The following is an 18,157-nucleotide window of genomic DNA, read 5'->3' on the forward strand; positions in this document are numbered from 1 at the left end:
CCCAGGTATGAATTGTGCTGTGTGCTGAGTTAGCTGATCTCAGCTGGAGGCAGCAGTTGGATGGGGTATTGCTACAACTGGAGAGTGGGAAATCAGCCAGGATTGCTGCTTTTAATTACTGTCCAGTGACCCCTGCTAGAAGGGGCCCATGCATCGAGGTGGGGTGATGACAGGATGAGGCTTGGCTGTGAGGCCCCCACAATCACTGTCAGTACGCCACTATCTTACTGTGCTGTCTATAAGCTGTATTCCAGTGAGAACAGCGTGCTAAGAACTATCTATGCTCACAAAAGAAAACCGGACGCTTGACAAAGTGCAGGATTCTACCCGGAAGCTGTGGATCCATACTCCAACATGAGTCAGTGACTTGATGAGAGGAAGGAAGAAAATTGCAGGGGAAAAAATTGAAATCAATGTCATTATTCACAATTTGCACTCTAATATCGCCCTCAGTCTTTGATATCATCTGCCTGTGAAGTTCAGGGTGATAGTGCACAGAGCAACATCAAAACTATAGACAATTCAGATTGCTTTTGAAGGAAAGAACTTGCATTTATAGAGCGCCTTTTGTAATAAATTGGATAGCCAGGTGGTGAAGGATAGAATACTACAGCCTAATCTTCAGTTGGTTCCAAGCCTTTAATCACAGAGATCCACATTACCCACTCCACACCCGAGATAAGCTCTAATATAAATGGATACAAGAGAGTCCCCAATTGATATGCACCACCTGAATACAATCAACACTAATTGATATAAATCATATGGATACAATTAACACCTTTCACAACCTCAGCATGTCCCAAAGCGATTCACAGCCAATGAAGTACTTTTGAAATCTAGTCACCACAAACACTCTTCTTAAACCCCCCTCCACCCTCCCCTCCAGCAACAAGTGCGACGAGCTCATGGACTACTTGGTCACTAAGATTGATACCATCCATTCAGCTGCCTCTGCTGTTTCCCCCCCCTTCCCCTAGACCCCCAAGCCAAACTTTCCCTACGGTTCCCCACTGTCCTAGCCTTGAACTCGCATCTTTCCCTAGTTTCTCTCCTATCTCCCCTTAGACCCTCTCCAAGCTCATCTTGACCATGAGACCCACCTCCTGCTCTCTCGACCCTATTCCCACCAAATTGCTGACCACCCAACTTTCCTTCCTGGCCCCCATGTTAGCTGATATTGTTAATGGTTCCCTCACCTGAGGTATTGTCCTCCTCCTCTTCAAATCTGCCATCATCACCCCCTCCTCAAAAAACCCACACTTGACCCCTCTGTCCTTGAAAACTACCACCCCATCTCCAACCTCCCTTTCCTCTCCAAAGTCCTTGAAGTCCCAAATCTGTGTCCATCTTTCCCGCACCCCCATGTTGGAACCCCTCCAATCAGGTTTCCGCCACTGCCACTGTACTGAAACGGCCCTTATCAAAGTGACAAACAACATCTTATGTGACTGTGACCGTGGTAAACTATCCCTCCTCATCCTTTTGGAACTGTCTGCAGCCTTTGTCACGGTTGACCACACCATCCTCCTCCAATGCCTCTCCTCCATCGTTCAGCTGGATGGGACTGCGCTCGCCTGGTTCCATTCTTATCTATCCAGTCATAGCCAGATAATCATCTGCTTCTCTTCCCATTCCCACACTGTTACCTCTGGAATCCCCCAAGGATCTATCTTTGGCTCCCTCCTATTTCTCATCTACACGCTGCCCCTCGGCGATATCATCCGAAAACACATCAGGTTCCACCTGTACACTGACGACTCACCAGCTCTACCTCATCACCATCTCCCTCGACCCCTCCATTGTCTCTGATTGTCACATTGTGTATCTGACATCCAGTACTGGATGAGCAAAAATTTCCTCCAACTAAATATTGGGAAAACCGAAGCCATTGTCTTCGGTCCCCACCACAAACTCCATTCCCCAGCCACCGACACCATCCCTTTTCCTTGCCACTATCTGAGGCTGAACTAGACCGTTTGCAACCATGGCGTCCTATTTGACCCTGACATGAGCTTCTGACCACACATCCACTCCATCACCAAGATCCACCTATGTAACATTGTCCATCTCTGCCTCTGCCTCAGCTCATCTGCTGCTGAAACCCTCATCCATGCCTTTGTTACCTCTGGACTTGACTATTCCAATGCTCTCCTGGTCGGCCTCCCATCTTCCACCCTCCATAAACTTGAGCTCATCCAAAACTCTGCTGCCCATATCCAAACTCGCACCAAGTCCTGTTCACCCATCACCCCTGTGCTCACTGACCTACATTGTCTCCCGGTCTGGAAACACCTCAATTTTAAAATTCTCACCCTTGTTTTCAAATCCCTCCATGGCCTCGCCCCTCCCTATCTCTGTAACTTCCTCCAGCCCTACAACCCTCTGAGATCTCTGCGCTCCTCCAATTCTTGCCTTTTGCGCATCCCCGATTTTAATCGCTCCACCATTGGCAGCCGTGCCTTCAGCTGCCTGGGCCCTAAACACTGTAATTCCCTCTCTAAATCTCTCCACCTCCGTACCTCTCCTCCTTTACGACGCTCCTTAAAACCTACCTCTTTGACCAAGCTTTTGGTCACCTGTCTTAATATGTGGCTCGGTGACAAATATTGTTTGAAAATCGCTCCTGTGAAGCGCCTTGGGACATTTTACTACACTAAAGGAGCGATATAAATGCAAGATGTTGTTTTAATGCAGGGAATTCTGCTCTTATTTGGTCACCATGCAAAATGTCAAGTGTTCAAGGGCCTGGAGGATAGATTTAGTCAGAACATAGGCCCACTTCGCAAGATTTTATTCAGGCAGCGTTGATTCTTTTAAATTAATTCGACAGAATGGAAGCATTTGGATCCAACAATTAGCTCTCGGGGCTCTGTAGTGTACTTTGAAAATATTATTGCTGGCTGTCCCTCTGTAGTGCATAATACAGCTCCCATTTGCAGCTTGAAGTGTCTGCAATACAAAGTATATAATCTGAAAAAGACAGCAAATCACAACAAAATGCCAATGAATTCAAAACAAGGTGTTCGGCCTTCAAGAGAAATTCAGGTAGGAAGGGAAGAGCAATCTGGGACAAGGGATGTTGCAGACTGAGGGGAGTTGTACGGAATCAAGAAGTGGGAGTTCAGACTGAGGAAAGCAGAACTGGGGAGGAGGCACAGACGGAGAAGGGATCAGAACTGGGGCAGGAATGTAAATTGAAAAGTGAGTTCTTAGTGAGAGTGCAACTGAGAGGGAAGCAAAATCAGGAGGGCGATGCAGAACTGGAGAGGGGAAGTTCAGATCAAGATGAATGGAAAATCATGGAGGAAGAATGCAACTGAGAGGAAAGCAGAATTAGAAAGTGAGAGTACTGATTAAGAGAGATTCAGAATCTGGGTGGGGGAGTGTAGACTGAGAGGAAAGCAGTCAGAAAGTGGTGGTTCAGACTGACAGGCAAGAGACAGAGACGGGCTGTTCGGACTTAGAAGAGAGTGCAGCAATGAGGACGGGAAGCTGGACTGAGATCAATTTAGAATAAGAAAAGGAGGTTCAGATTGCGAAGGCTGTAGAATTGAGGCTGGGCACACAAACTCAGTGACGGAAGCATAGGGTTGGGAAGAAGCAGAAACTCAGGAGAAGTGCCGACTAAGAGGTGGGATTCAAAATGCAAAAGGTGGTGAAACAAGGGCACAAAAAACACTTTGGTGGCACATGAAACAAAAGTTCAGAGGAGCAGCAACTATAGTTGCGTGGATAAAATACAGACAAAACAGGTTGTTACGGAGGGAGGGAGAGAGAAAGGTAGAAGCCTTAGGTGAAAAAAGGATCGCCAATTGGACAAGATTTTTCTTATATGCAAACCTCCTAGCCATCATGAACATGCATCCTTCCCTTCCCCATGTAGGCTCAGGGGATGGGATTGGGTGATAGATGGAATCAGATTTTGGCTATGAGTTTGGATTTCAGGGCGTTCCTCTCCTGTCTGACTTTTTACCAAAATTTTCCTGTGTAGTTTTAAACACTGTCCTGTGTTTGTTTTCCATGTTTGGCTTTAAATTAGCTGAACCTTTAAAAAGTTTTTTTTGTCTCGGTGTCAGAAGTGTAGCCAATACACAAACCTCGCATTGCATTTCAATAAGGGTCCGAGCTGGCTTCCTTGTTGATGTTGTTGCCAGCATTCAGAAATTAATTGTGTGAGAAGACAACTTGATATGTACGCAAGTCCCTTTTGTGGTGTTAATGTAAGTGCATCAGCAGCCTGGGGAAAGTAGACAAAGTCATGAAACAGGATTTTCCTCCTGATTTTTGGGAGTTATCGGGGAGGCAGATGCAGCAAATGGAGCAAAGTCCTGCCCCACTGAAAATACATTGGGTTCTTGTCCCATTGCATTTTCTGGTAGGGGAGGGTTCAGCAGTGTTAGAAGTTCTGACCTTCAAGCAACAAGTGCTTCATTTTAATCTTAATTTGGGAGCGAGTCAGGCTTGCATTGCAGATTCCACAATTCAGGCATGCAGGACGTCTGATAGTAAGAACTGCAACTTTAAATGGCTGCCCAGGGTTACTATATCACAGCAAACAATGAAATGGTCAAGAAAGAACAAAGCGACATAAAGGTGAATGTAAACCGGTCCCAGCTCCCGGTCCGGGAACGCCTCGATTTTAAAATTCTCATTCTTGTTTTCAAATCCCTCCATGGCCTCGCCCCTCCCCATCTCTGTAACCTCCTCCAGCCCTACAACTCTCTGAGATTTCTGCGCTCCTCCAACTCTTGCGCATCCCCGATTTTAATCGCTCCACCATTGGCGGCCGTGCCTTCAGCTGCCTAGGCCCTAAGTTCTGGAATTCCCTCCCTAAACCTCTCCGCCTCTCTCTCCTCTTTTAAGACACTCCTTAAAACCTACCTCTTTGACCAAGCTTTTGGTCATCTGTCCTAATATCTCCTTATGTGGCTCGGTGTGAAATTTTGTTTGATAATCGCTCCTGTGAAGCGCCTTGGGATGTTTTACTATGTTAAAGGTGCTATATAAATATAAGTTGTTGTTGTCATAGTAGTAGTAGTAGTTTAGTAGTAGTAGTAGTAGTAAACATATTTTTGGCTTTTCCTAACCATTTTCTTCTTTTTTGTTTGTCCATTGGCACTCTTTGTGCTAATTTATGTAAATTATTTATGGTTTAACTCCAGCAACATGAGTTTTCCAATGGGAATTCCCCATGAGTTTCCCAATGGGAATTTGCCCCATCTGTTGCGTTTGGAAGAAGAGGAGGATCTATATAGGGATGCCAGGAAGTTCAGCGGCATGGTATATTCTATGTTGACCCACCAGTACCAGCATCTGCAGCGGTAAGATCAGAGGTAAATAATTTTGCTTTGGCAGATGTGGCTCATGGAGGCTCTTCTTCCCAAAACCTGTGCCAGCAGACCCCGAATAGCACCACTAAGATATGCGAATGCTTGACCAATCATATTGTTGGATGAACCCCAAGCACAATATGCCATGCTTTCAGTGGAGCTGCATGGAAGACATGCCAGGGTGATCAACAGTTGGCGATGCCCGATTGGCTGCACCCACCAAGATGGCACCAACCATTTCTGCAGGCCTTGGCACATCTACCTGGCCATGACAGGGTCTGGATCAGCAGAGGTAGGAGTAGAGTTGTGCAATCAGCTCCAAGGACACATGTGACTACCATGCAGTATAAGGCTGGCACAAGCAGTGACAGTAATAGTCAGCTGTGGCTTGAAGCTTGTCTGCACCTTCTTACAGGCAAGTTGCAATGCTAACTTATGGGCATGATGCTACGAAGAGGCACAGAGGACAACACTCTTCACAAGCACCTTTTGCAGTACCATCTCAACTACACCAGTTATGAAACAGAGAGTCAGGTGCTGGGCTGCTCTGCCACTTGCCTGCAGACTTCTCCCTCAGTTTTGCTTGTGTCTTCTTAGTCCCCTGCCCCATCAACCTTGGCGAAGGTTGCTAATAGGCTGTTATGTTTTCTAAGGCTCTCCAAAGCCCGTCTAGTTTTGTCCCCCAATGGTCACACTCCACTCGTCCCCATCCTTTAAATTTGATTTACATGTAATTTTGCTCTTCCACCACTAGTTGAGCCATCAAAACTTACACCTGAAGTTATATTAATGAGCTGATAAGAATAAAATTGGGTGTAAATAGCTCATTTCCATTTTAGTATCTCTAAAACCCACCAATAGCCACAGTGCCAAAAGAGGAAAATCTAGCTTATTTTCTCTTGTTTGACCCATCAAGTAATATGTTGAAGGGAAGCCAGATTGGTGAGGGTTTGTCAATTCTGTGCTCATGATCTTAAATTTAGAGCCAAGTCAGTTGGAAGCACTTTTTCACACAATCAGGGTCTTGCTATATTTTATTTTGCTTCTGCATAATCATTGTACCAAAATTCCCTCCCTAAATCCCTCCTTCTCTCCAACTGCCTCTCCTTAAAGCCAACCTATCTGAGTAAGTTTTTGGCCACATCTTCTATATCTTCTTTTTTCACTCAGCATCCAATTTTTATTGATTACACCACTGTGAAGTGCACTGAGATGTTTTTCTACATTAAAAGCGTTATATAAATGCAAGTTGCTGTTGTTATTGTAAATACATTTGAATTGTCAGTTTTAGTCTGAAGACAATGGTTGAGCGATGTGTTATTTACTGCCTTTCAGAATGGACAGTAGAATGCAGTGGGCATTTTAAGTGGTTTCTGGTGCGTTACACCATAATGAAAGGGTAATTGTTAGTCCTGCGGCACTCTTAATCTAATTTCTAGCATGCATAAGGGGCAACTTTCCATTCCTTAGGAGACTTGCTCTGCTTATGGAAACCACCTTTTAGCTGTGAACAGAAGTTAAGAGTGTCACGAGGAAGCCTGAATCATAACCAATTTTAGCAGCAAGGTTGCTGTTTCTGTTAACCCTAACAGTCTGTGTCAGCTTAGCTCAGTTTGGAGCACTTCTACCTCTGAGTGAGAAGGTTGTGGTTCAAGCCCCATTCCAAGATTTGAACACATAATCTAGGTGATTCTCCAGTGCAGTACTAAGGGAGTGCTGCATTGTTGGAGGTACCAACCTTTGTACAAGACATTAAACTGTAGCCCCATCTGCCTGTTCCATTGGTTCAGGTGGATGTTAAAGATCCTATAGCACATTCTCTAAGTGTTCTGGCTAAAGTTATTTCCTTAAACAACTCCATTAAAAACAGACACACTGGTCATTTTATCATTGCTGTTTGTGGAACCTTGCTGTGCACAAAATAACTATTGCAGTTGCCTACTTAACAACAATGACTGCACTTCAAAGCAATTTGTTTTTGAAGTGCTTTGGGATACTTGTAAGGTCATACATTGCTGGATAAATAAAGTTCTTTCTAGATTGCTGTTTATTCGATCTATAATTTTGGCCCACACCCCTAAAGTTTTGTCTTTTTTTCCTACTTGGTGTTCACCTTTTCACCTTGTTAAGTGCCCTGAAATGTTTTCTTTGTGTGAGGAGTACTATAGAATTATAAATTATTGTGTGCAATTGTGAAATAGAAACAGATATGGGCTGTATCATTGGGCTGACCATTAATATAGCTTTTAACCTTTCTCATCAACATTAAACAGGCTGATATTCCTATTTGATAAGTATGCCACACAGTGAAGGTGCTGCACCTTATTCGTGGCACTCCTTGGCATGCTTCCCATGGTAGACTTGGCTTCCTTCCTGTGGTAGATTTCCTTCTATGGTCATCCTCCTTGACCTCTCCACAATGCTCGACCATCCTCAGTTGGGCAGCTCCATGGATATGCCTCACATGATTTCACTTTTACCTATTAAAATGTAGCCAGAGCATCTCCAGCAATGGCTTCTTTTATTATGCCCCACAGCATCACCTCCAGAGTTCTCTAAGCATCTATGCTTGCCCCCTCCCCACCCCATCTCTTCTTTATCCATATGCTATCCCTCAGTGATATCATTTGTAGACATGGGATCAGCTTCCACATGTACGCTGATGACACCCAGCTCACTCCTTGACCGCCTCCATGTCATCAGACTGCTTGTCCGACATCCAGTTTTGTATGAGTTTTAACTTCCTCCAGCTCAATACTGGGAAGACTAAAGCCATCATTTTTAGCCCCTGCCACAAGTTCTGCTCCCCAGCCAGTCTCAGCCTGAACCAAATTGTTTGCAGACTCCGTGTCTGTTCAACTCTGATCAGAGCTTCAGATCCTACATTGTCTCCATCACCGCTTACCTCCACCTTTGCAACATTGGCTGACTGTGCCCTTACATCATCAGCGCCTCTGCTGCTGAAGCCCTTACACTTGTCTTTGTCACCTCCAGACTCAACTAATGCATTTCCTACATTTACAACAGTGACCATGCTTCAAAAAGTACTTAATTGGCTGTAAAGCGCATTGGAATGTCCTGAGGTCGTGAAAGGCGCTATATAAATGCAAGACTTTCTTTCTTTTACTCCAATGCTATCCTTGGTGGCCTTCCATCCCCCAGCCTCTACAAGCTGCAACTTGTCCAAATTTGCATGTGTCCTGTCCCACAATATGTCACGCTCGTCTTTTCCTGCATTCTCACTGCCCTATATGATTGGTGCCTCATCCCCCAAAGCCTCAAATTTAAAAGTCTCATTTTTAAATCATGGCTAAATCATGGCATTGCCATCATTTTGCACCACCAATGGCAGCAGAGTTTTCAGCTGCCTGAGTCCTACACCTCCCAAAATTCCTACACCTCCCTAATTCCCTCCCAAAACCACTCTCCTTTCAAAACTTGCTCAAAAACCATGTCTGACAAAGCGTTTGGTCAACCTCCTAATCTCTTCTTTCCTAGCTTGGCATCTGTCTTCCTTATGCCTATTTATAAAGTGCATTAGGGTGTTTTGCAGTAAAAGTGTTTTATAAAGAATTGGTATTGGGTTAATTTTGTTTCGGTACAAAAAAGGTTAAAAACCTGCATCACTCACCGAAATCATGTCCGTTTAACTTGTTGCAGACATTATTTAGTTGATTGTTGGACAGTTTGTTTGATGCAGGAGCCATGCCATTCAATTCAAATAAAAGCATACTGTGTGATTTGTTCAGATTTCTATGCAGTTGATTGACGGATTTTTGAATATAACGCAGCATTTTAAATTTACGACGCCCTGGTAACTGTTTCAGAGGTATTTATTAGCCTGCTCTTTTCAAATCAGTGAGTTTGATCTGAAACCTTCAAAGAGATGGCAATCTGTCTGGAATTTTGGAAGAGTTATATTGAGATAGGAAACTCCCATAGATAATGGAAAAAACAAAAAAGAATCACTACATATGAAAATAGCATAGTTTGAGGACAGATTTGTGATCTATTTATTATTTTCCATTGTACAAGGAGCTAGCAAAGCTTAATTATGATTGTAAAAATACATTTTTAATTGGTCTATTGCCCAGTAATAAACAAGGCTGACAACCTGATGCAATGGAGTGACTTGCTAGGCTAATTTAGAGGACAGCTAACAGTCAACTAGGTTGGTGTGGGACTGGAATCACAAGTAGGCCAGACCAAGTTAGGTCAGCAGATTTCATTCAAAAAAGGGCAGTAGTGAATGAGTTGGGTTTTAATGACAATCCAACAGTGTTGAAGTCACTTTATTCCAGATTTTTCTTTTTAAAAACAGAATTCAAATGCTCAAACTACCGTGGTGGGATTTAAACTGACATTAGCTGATGATTAGTCCAGTTCTCTGGATTACTAACCCAATAACATAACCACTACACCACCAATTAAAGCACCCTAGTGCCACTGCAGTTTGGGATCAGTTAAGTAAAGATCCTTCTTGATCTGGATTTCCACACTGGCAGGTGTAATTACCCATTGAGCCATTGAGGATGCCCTGTTTTTATCTCTACCAACTTTCCAAAAATACAGTGATTCAAAATAACTTTGTACAAACATATTTGAAGATGAAATAGAAGGTAATAGTTAATAGACTTAATCCTGGCATTGCAGCAAGATTAGGGTGTGGTAAAAATTGCATTCTTTGAATTATATCTCTGAATCGGCTAATCATAGGCAGAACTCAATAAACCAGGGATATTTTATTTACTTACCATTTTTTTCCGAGAAGCCTGGGTGAAGAGTGAAGGTCAGTGCAGAGAGGGAGGTTCCCCTGATGGTTCAGCAATTTTATACAGTGAGTAGCTGAGCAAAAACACCAGGGTGGTCCCAGCTTTGGTTCCCTGCCTGTGCTGAGTTAGCTGACCTCAGCAAGGATGGTGGGGGATGCAGTAGAATTGGCCTCAGCAACTCTGGGCTATGGAGGGTAAATCAGATAGAGTTAATGACCTGGAAACTCTGCAGGGGCTTTCCTGATTTCCGAAGCCATTGACTTCAGCCCACGCTACAAACTCCATTCTCTTGACATTGATTCTACCCCACCTCCCTGGCCAGTCTTAGGCTGAACCAGACTGTTCCCAACCTTGGCATCCTATTTGACCCTGAGATGAGCTTCCGAGCCTATATCCTCTCGATCACAAAGACCACCTACTTCTACCTGTGTAATATCGCCCGTCTCCGCCCCTGCCTCAGCCCATCTGCTGCTGAAACCCTCATCCATGTTTTTGTTACCTCCAGACTCGCCTATTCCAATGCTCTTCTGGCTGGGCTTCCATCTTTCACCCTCCATAAACTTGAGCTCATCCAAAACTCTGCTGCCTGTTTCCTAACTTGCACTGTTCACCCACCACCCCTGTGCTTGCTGACCTACATTGGCTCCCAGTCCACCAAAACCTCAATTTTAAAATTCTTATCCTCATGTTCAAATCCCTCCATGGCCTCGCCCCTCCCTGTCTCTGTAACTTCCTTCAGGCCTACTCTGCGTTCCTCCAACTCTGGCCTCTTGTGCATACCCCACTTCCTACGTCCCACCCCATCGAGGCTCTAAGCTCTGGAATTCCCTCCCCAAACCTGTTCGCCTCTCTCTCCTCCTTTAAGATGCTGTTTAAAACTTACTTTTGACCGAACGTTTGGTCACCTGACTCATTGAATGTCTCCTTCTTTGGCTTGGTGTCAATTTTTGTCTGATTATGCTCCTGTGAAGTGCCTTGGGGTGTTTTACTATGTTAAAGGCGCTATATAAATGCAAGTTGTTGTTGATGAGGTAAATCACAAAGCAATTACTAGATGGTATCAAGCTTGGGCTTTTACAATCAGTAGATTGTTAAAGGGAAAACTGAGGGAGAAAAGGAATTCCATTGCTTTGGGAAAGAATGAGTTAAGTAGATGATGTCGTGTGTCTTTATTTTAGTACAACGAGGATGCAATGTCCCAGATTCTGTGGAACATTCCGGTTCCATTGTTGAGAAATCTGTTTATCTTGCTTCTCAGCAATGTTTTCTTCCCCCAGGTTCTTGTTTGAAAATTCGTGGTGTCTTGAAAAGTTTTTCCATATACCCTCAGATTTCCAAATCAAGTATCTTGGCAGTTGTAGTAACAGAGGGCAACAGCTTTGATGTGGCTGGCAACTGGTGGGGAAAGGTGAGCAAGTGATGGCAAGGAGGGTGGGGGATTGGTTTGCCACTACCAGAAATTATAACATTTGAAATGGTAACATCAAGGAGAGGTGGAATCTGTGAGGGACATGCACAGTGCCCATCTACATTGAAGTTGGAAAACAAGTTGTTTGTGACTGTGTGTTTCCTTAATATCTTTTTCAGTTTGTTATTTTTCTGGTTCTTCTTATCTCTATTTCTCAGCATTACTACTTTGCTTCCTGACTAAGATACAGAGTTTCAGTTTGTTACTAACTTTCATTCCACTGTTTTTCTTTTCTTGATTCTTGTTTGCCCTTATGCTCAAACCTATTTATGGAAATTTTCTTCTGATTTTAATGTTTTTTATCCCCCTTCTTCTTTTGTATCTTATTTTCTTCTCAGGGACTGGGTTCTGTGCTGGCTGCCACAAACCAAAAATGCACTGGTGTAATGTGCCTTTTTAAAAATGATGCATTCTCTCCCCACCCAACTTGCAGGCACTGATCTGTGTCACATAGTTCCCCAATTGCTGGAAGCCCTCCAGATCTTGTCCAAGTGGCAATCTTCATGCATAAGGCTAGGCAGCAAATGTTGGCAGGCTATTTGACTTCGGGTGGGGGGTTGGAAGGGAGGGGAGAAGGGGCATACTAACCAAGACTGATCCTTTCCTCATCGATTGTCCATACATTTCTTGCAGGGAACCCTGGAAAGTGATCGAGAGGGAACACCCAGGCTAATTTTCATTTTCCTCCCAAGCTTGGGTCGCCGAGGCCATATTTACTGCCCTAAAAAAATTTAAAAAAAAAAACATGACGAAGAGAAGGTACTAGAAAGGCTGGCTGTACTTAAGTCACCTGGTCCAGATGGGATGCATCCTAGGTTGCTGAGGGAAATAAGGGTGGAAATTGCAGAGGTGCTGGCCATAATCTTCCAATCATCTTTAGATACGGGGGTAGTGCCAGAGGACTGGAGAATTGCAAATGTTACACCTTTGTTTTAAAAAAGGTGTAAGGTTAAACCCAGCAACTACAGACCAGTCAGCTTAACCTCAGTGGTGGGGAAACATTTAGAAATGATAGTCCGGGACAAAATTAACAATCACTTGGACAAGTGTGGATTAATTAAGGAAAGCCAGCACAGATCTGTTAAAGGCAAATTGTATTTAACTAACTTGATTGAGTTTTTTGATGCAGTAACAGAGAGGGTTAATGAGGGCAATGCGGTTGATGTGGTGTATATGGACTTCCAAAAGGTGTTTGATAAAGTGCCGCATAATAGGCTTGTCATCAAAGTTGAAGGGCCCGATTTTAGCAGGGCTGCGGGTTCTCGGCAGATGGGCAAGCGGGCGCGTGGGTAACGCGCCCGGTGAAATTAGTGGGTTTCCCGCGCGATCGTAGCAGGCAAACCCCTAATTGGATCCACTTACTTGCTCCTCCGGGTTCCCCGCTGCTGATCTGCGCGTCGGGCGGGCTGCACATGCGCAGTAAGATCTGTCAGCTGGAGGCGCTCTATTTAAAGGGGCAGTCCTCCACTGACAGATGCTGCAACCAATAGCAAAGATGACTGCATGGAGCAGCCCAGGGGGAAGGCTGCTCCCAGTTTAATGATGCCTCACCCCAGGTATCAATACATGGGGTGAGGAGGAGGGGGAGGACAGAGATCTTCCACCCGGCGGGCGGGAGGAAGCGTCCCGCCTCCGCCACCAGGAAGGCCTGGCTCGAGGTGGCAGAGGTGGTCACCTGCGCCACCAACATATCGCCCACCTGCATACAGTGCAGGAGGCGGTCCAATGATCTCAGTAGGTCAGCCACAGTGAGTACACGTAGTCCTTCCCCTGCACTCCGTCTGCCACATCACTGCCCCCACCCCACATCTCCTTCTGCACTGCCAACACTACTCTGTCACATCACCCCTCATACCCACTCAAACCCCATCCTCATCTTACCTGCACCTACTCACCTCGCCAGTACTCACCCCGCCACTACCACGCAACCCAATCCTCATACAATCTCATGGCTCTATCCCATACTCACCCTCTCGTGCATCTCTCTCACGGCCAGCCTCACTCAACCTGCCACCACCTGTGCTGCAGCCACAGGGCATGCATCACATATGTGCAGTAGGCAGCGTAAGGCAAACGTGTCGTGAGCATGAAGGGGATGCACAAGGGTGTTTGAGGGTTTGTCATGGTTGTTACTTATATTGAATTTCAGAACAACTCACATCACACATTATATTGGCACCACTACTGCCATGTCTTCGCGAATCCTGTCTGGTTTGTGCAATAATGCCCGCTCCTGGGTATCACTATGAGGACCCACCACTGATGCCACCCATTGTGTCACTGCAGAGTGGGTGTAGGTGTATTTGCAGGGCTCTTCTGCACAGACGACTGAGAGACATCGGCGATGTCCCCGGTTGCACCCTGGAAGGCTGTGGAGGAGAAGTTCGGGAGGGCAGTGGTGACTTTGACAGCGACAGGTAGGAAGATGGTGCACGGGCCAGCCAGGAGCAGCTCGGCATGAAAGAGGCTGCAGATGTCCAAGGCTACATGTCGAGTGACTCTGAGCCTCCGTGTGCACTGCTGCTCAGAGAGGTCCAGGAGGCTGAGCCTTGGTCTGTGGAACCTGTGGCGAGGGTAGTGCCCTCTGCGACGCATCTCTCTCTGCGGTAGCCCTCCCTCCTGCTGTACAGGTGGATGTGTCACAGCACTCTGTTGTGGAGCTCCGCGTGTCAGAGGTGGACGGCGTGGATGGCGAGGCTGGTGATGCTGTTCGCCCTCCGAGAAAGTCATGACTGCAGCTATGGCAGTCCCCATCCGCAAGATGTACATCTGAGGGGGTCCGCAAGGTAGGTACATGTCTCCGGACCCCGGGGTAAGTGTGCAGGTTGGTGACTTTGACCGTGAGGAGGAGGGTGGTGGAGGCCAAACTTTGTCCCAAGTGACAGAGTGGCCTCCTGCAATGGGTGAGGGTCTCCCCCCAACACCTGTCAAATGGACCTTTGCAGCTGCCACAGGCTGACAGCTGCAACACGTCCATTCGAGCTGGGAGTGTTTCCCCCAGTGAGGGAAACAGTCCCATGTTGTTCAAAAATCACACACAGTCCCTTAATCAGGTCAGTTAATGACCTGAAATACCAAACTAAATATTGTCAAGTGGCTTTAATTGCCTGCGGGATTCCCACCAGCGGGGGCTGCGCGCGCACGCCGACGCATCAGCAGGGAACCCGGAAGTGGCTGGGATCGAGGCGGGATCCGGTTCCGCTCCTGGATTTCCCGATTTTCGAGGTCCCCCCGCCGAGAACGCACCCGATAGTGGGTGGTAAAATCGAGCCCGAAGTCCATGGAATAAAAGGGGCAGTGGCAGCATGGATCCGAAATTGGTTAAGTGACAGGAAACAGAGTAGTGGTGAATGGTTGTTTTTCAGACTGAAGGGAGGTATACTGTGGTGTCCCCCAGGGGTCGGCACTAGGACCACTGCTTTTCTTGATATTTATTAAAGACTTGGACTTGGATGTACAGGACACAATTTCAAAATTTGCAGATGACACAAAACTTGGAAGTGCAGGAAACAGTGAGGAGGATAGCAATAGACTTCAAGAAGCCATAGACAGGCTGGTGGAATGGGCAGACGCGTGGCAGATGAAATTTAATAGAGAAGTGCAAAGTGGTACATTTTGGTAGGAAGAACGAGGAGAGAATTTATAAACTAAAGGATACAATTCTAAAGGGGGTGCAGGAACAGAGAGACCTGAGGGTATATGCGCACAAATTGTTGAAGATGGCAGGGCACGTTGAGAAAGCGGTTAAAAAGGTATACGGGATCCTGAGCTTTATAAATAGAGGCATAGAGTACAAAAGCAAGGAAATTATGATGAACCTTTATAAAACACTGGTTCGGCCACAACTGGAGTATTGTTTCTAATTCTGGGCACTGCACTTTAGGAAGGATGTGAAGGACTTAGAGAGGGCGCAGAAGAGATTTACAGGGATGAAGGACTTCAGTTACGTGGATAGGCTAGAGAAGCTGGGGTTGTTCTCCCTGGAGCAGAGAAGGTTGAAAGGAGATTTGATAGAGGTATTCAAAATCATGAAGAGTCTAGACAGAGTAGATAGAGAGAAACTGTTCTCATTGGTAGAGGGTTCAAGAATCAGAGGACATAGATTTAAGGCAAAGGAACCAAGGGCGTCATGAGCAAAATCTTTTTTACACAGCGAGTGGTTATGATCTGGAATGCTCTGCCTGAGGGGGTGGTGGAGGCAGACTCAATCATGGCTTTCAAAAAGGAATTGGACAAGTACTTGAAGGGAAAAGATTTGCAGGGCTACGGGGAAAGGGCGGTGGAGTGGGACGAGCTGGATTGCTCTTGCAAACAGCCGGCACGGGCTCTAAGGGCCGAATGGCTTCCTTCTGTGCTGTAACCATTCTATGATTCTAAGCACCTCCTGGTCATCTGCCACCTACGTCCGTACATGACCGCTCCACTGAGATCAATTAAATATTCAGACCAAGGATTGAGCCTGGTGCTTCCTGGTTTGTATGGTAGCACCACACATTTCATATACTCAAGTTCCATTTGGAAATTACCAGACACGATGTGGTAGTTGAACCTCTGGCTGTGCTTTATACATTTTTTTTGCATCAGTGCATATTTAAAATGACAACTAAGTCCTAATAAAAATATGAATTTCAAGTGCTGCTGGGGAAATTACATAATCTGGTTTCTCATCAAAACTAGAATGCACTGGAAATTCCAGTAGTTGAAAGAGTTCTCAAAGTAAGCTCAATGCCACAAAGTCAATCACTATCTGTTAAATGACAAATTCAGCATGTTTCTATGTTGCACCTTGTACTTAATCTCTGTCCCCTATTCTATTAGTCATTGTAATACTTATATTTATATTAAAAATCTTAGACCTACTCACACTTCCTGCTGTTATTTTTTTGTCAAGCTATTGTTTCAATTTTTTCCATTATAAATGATAATGTCCACATTTATAATGAAATTACCTATGTAAACTGGTCAAACTGTAATTATACTGTCCCACCAGTGTGCTGCAGTGATACTCAGTATTGCATCTCCCAGCTCCACAGCCTGTACTGCAAAGAAACTCTTATGCTCCAACCAACTTGACCTATCGACTTCCCAAATTCCTGCAGGTTTTGGTGTTTAACCAACAATGATACAAAATCAAAGTATTATATAAAAATAAGGACAGAATGTATCACTTTAAAAATTGGGTCTGAATTGCCCACTGATCCACTTCACCTGAAGATTATTCTTGGTCTTCAACCCTCGTGCGCCACTCTATGGGAGTTTGGCTAGCATACACAATATTTGAGAATGTAATTGAATAATACAGCTCTGATGGCATGGGGGGTCTTTGTGTCTCTAACACAGCAGACTCCAGTGTTAGAGCAGGGTTGCCAACTCTGGTATGTATTCCTGGAGGTTTCATCACATGACCTCCTGCCTCAACCCAGTCAAACATCCTTTCTCCTCCCATCTCCAATATTTTTATAACTAATAAGCAAAAGTGTTTAAAGAAAATGAATTAAAAACCACATTTTTTTTGAATGCCCCTATGATTTTTATTCTCCTGAGTTACTTGCAGCAGTGTCCTGGAGATTAATCTTTAATTCCATGGAGACTCCAGGATAATGCTGGAGAATTGGCAACCCTACTATGGAGCAGTTAGGTAACCATCTCTAATGCTGGTCCTTTCAGCAGGACAGGGCAACAGGTCCATCTCTCTCTCCTGCAGTTGGAGGTTCTCTGACTTAGAATCATAGAAAGGTTACAGCAAGGAAGGAGGCCATTCGGCCCATCAAGTCCGTGCCAGCTCAATGCAAGAGCAATCCAGCTGGTCCCACTCCCCCGCCCTATCCCAGTAGCCCTGCAATTTTTTCCTTTTAAGTACTTATCCGGTTCCCTTTTGAAGGCCATGACTGAATCTACCTCTACCACCCTGTTTGGCAGTGCATTCCAGATCATAACCACTCGCTGTGTGAAAAAGTTTTTCCTCATTTCATCTTTAGTTCTTTTACCAATCACCTTAAATCTATGTCTGGTGGTTCTTGAACTTCCACCAATGGGAACAGTTTCTCTCCATCTACTTAATCTAGACCCTTCATGATTTTGAACACCTCTAACAAATCTACTGTCAACCCTCTCTGTTCCAAGGATAACGACCCCAGCTTCTCCAGTCTATCCACGTAACTAAAGTCCCTCATCCCTGGAATCATTCCAGTAAATCTCTTCTGCTCCCTCTCTAAGACCTTCACATCTGTCCTAAAGTGCGGTGCCCAGAACTGGACACAATCCTCCAGTTGTGGTTGAACCAGTGTTTTATAAAGGTTCCTTGCTGCTGTACTCCATGCCTCTATTTATTAAGCCCAGGATCCTGTATGTTTTTTTAACCTGCCCTGCCACCTTTCACGATTTGTGCACATAAACCCCCAGATCCCTCTGTTCCTCCATCCCTTTTAGAATTGTGCCCTTTAGTTTATACTCAAGGAAACATATACAGGACTAAACATGTAACCAATTCCAAATAAACAGAACATTTAAACCTTGGAATTAACACAACTGGAAGTACAAACCAAAACAAACACACACTCGACCTCGTGCCGCAGAGACTGCCG

General features: G+C 45.1%; 1 long non-coding RNA gene across 1 annotated transcript; it reads right to left on the reverse strand.

Annotated features, from left to right (window-relative positions):
* Positions 1-2,547: 2,547 nt before the first annotated feature.
* LOC137341986 (uncharacterized) lies at positions 2,548-18,151 on the reverse strand. Its single transcript, XR_010967174.1, has 3 exons — positions 18,116-18,151; positions 12,162-12,294; positions 2,548-2,952 (listed from the first exon to the last, which is right to left on the reverse strand). It is a non-coding gene; the product is annotated as an uncharacterized lncRNA (long non-coding RNA).
* Positions 18,152-18,157: the final 6 nt, after the last annotated feature.

The sequence above is a fragment of the Heptranchias perlo genome, chromosome 25 (assembly GCF_035084215.1).
Source record: "Heptranchias perlo isolate sHepPer1 chromosome 25, sHepPer1.hap1, whole genome shotgun sequence".
NCBI classification, from domain to species: Eukaryota; Metazoa; Chordata; class Chondrichthyes; order Hexanchiformes; family Hexanchidae; genus Heptranchias; species Heptranchias perlo.